Raw genomic sequence first — 2104 nt, forward strand, 5'->3', positions numbered from 1 at the left:
ATATATATATATATAAGGTAAATGCAAGATTGTCCCTCTCTTTTGTGATTCTCTACCAGAATCAGTAACAAATAAATAAAGTTTACATTTTTAAAAGCACATTGCACACGAGATCCACAAGAGAATTTCACAAAAATTCAATAAAACAGCTAGTGACAAGTTTAAATGTCAAGACAAATCCCAGAACGTCCATTAACAGCTGACCTCACCCCCAGGTGTTTGGGGGAGAAGCATAACTCCACTGTTCGTCTATCCTCCGTCTGAGTCTGTATTTCAAAAAGGAATGCCTCATTGATTCAGGGTAATAAAAGTCTCACAGTAGTGTTAGTCGCCATTGTGCTTGTTACAGTGTTTGACAGGCTAATTACTGTGTTGCAGTGGCCAGTGACAGAGGCAAAGTGGTCACACACACAAACAAGACCTGTGAGAGCAAAGTATTTGCTAAATTTCCCCACCATGCACAATCTGCTCATTGACTTAACTATAACAAGACAATCACATCAGCATTTGAAGCAAAACAATAATTGCATATTTTATATTATGCCAATGTGTTGCTGCTAAAATAATGTACCAATCAGTTTCACATTTTGCTTACAAATATTTAAGTTAATTAACAATCAATATAATTTTTTTAAAAAATGGTTTAATATTTTATGATTATTTTCCACATCTTCATGACTTTGCAATGAATAATTTTAAGTACAAACAATGCAATACCCATAAAAAATACATTTATATGATGTTCTCTGCTTTCATTTTTAATGTCTTGTTCCAATAGCACACTTACCAGAATGAGACTGCTAAAGCCACAATGTTGTTTGTTCTGCATTAGGATACATTAAACAGTATTAGTCATCACAGTGGATGCTGAGGACTGAATTCGAAGCCAAAACTGTATTTCACATACACTTGAAAAGATCTGGCAAAAGCATGACGCTCTAGCAGGAAAGCAGAATAGTGCAAAGTGAAAGAAAGGACGGGATCAAGAAGGGCAACGGGCAAAGAAAAGGAAGAAGAGTAGTCATTATATTATTGGCTTATAAAGACTTTTTGTGCTCTCCGTCTTTCTCACTTAGTCTCATTCTTCATTGCCTCTCTTGTCACTTTGTTATATATATATTTAAGAGCTGCCGTGTGCTTGACCTAAAAACTCATTTAGTTTCAACAAACAACATTGATACAATATATCCATTAATATGTCTCCATGCTTGCATGCAATGATTTGTCGTTTGACAAAGTGGGTGGTAGATTCAAGGCTCAATAAAGAGAAAAAAAACAGATGAAAAAGAACATCAGAAAAGTATTTTAGCCTTTGTTGTGTCATTCATAACCTTGTGTCAGAATAACTTTCTGTTGTTCTTCTGTGTCGCAGGGTTCAGTGGAAAATTGTAGGATTCACAARCAGTTATGAACATACATCTCCCCACTGAGTGAGGGGGAAAAAAGTTTCTGTTTGGGTGAAACAACCARCCTCTGACAGACTTGGATCAGCCTTTTGAAATGATACTGAACATGTCACAACAAAATCTTCACATGCAAAGTTTAAAAAGGCTTTTAAGTTCATCCAGTGCGAAACAGTGGTGTGAAATCCCAACCTGCTGCTAACCTTTCAGAATAGCATTAAACTTTGTCACTTCTACTTTTCTAAATAGAAGAAGTTATTTTTAAATTTATAAACACTGTTAATAAACAGTGTGTAGAGGAGCAGAGTATTAGATCTGTCACGATAAACAAAAAATCAATGCTTATTTCATGTCTCACTTTTTTTCTACTCCTTAGCATTAGGAGGAGTGAACTCAGGTATTTGCCAGCCTGGTCTCGTAACCTTTTTAGCATGAGAGTCCCATGAACAGGCATTTAGAGTATCAGGATYGGTGGAGGAACGGACCCAGGGCGCAGGCAGGTTCAAAATGGAACAAAAAGTTTATTAAATAGCAGAAAATGCTGTTAAGGCAGCTCAAAAATCACTTACAGGTTCTCAAAATCACAGGCACGAGGGAGACCAAGCTCAGGGACAAAACACAACACAACAATGATCCGACACAAGACTGAGACAGGACAGGGCTTAAATACACTGACAACTAATGACTAAACAGAAAACACA

The sequence above is a fragment of the Austrofundulus limnaeus genome, unplaced genomic scaffold, assembly GCF_001266775.1.
Source record: "Austrofundulus limnaeus strain Quisiro unplaced genomic scaffold, Austrofundulus_limnaeus-1.0 Scaffold156, whole genome shotgun sequence".
Taxonomy (NCBI): Eukaryota; Metazoa; Chordata; class Actinopteri; order Cyprinodontiformes; family Rivulidae; genus Austrofundulus; species Austrofundulus limnaeus.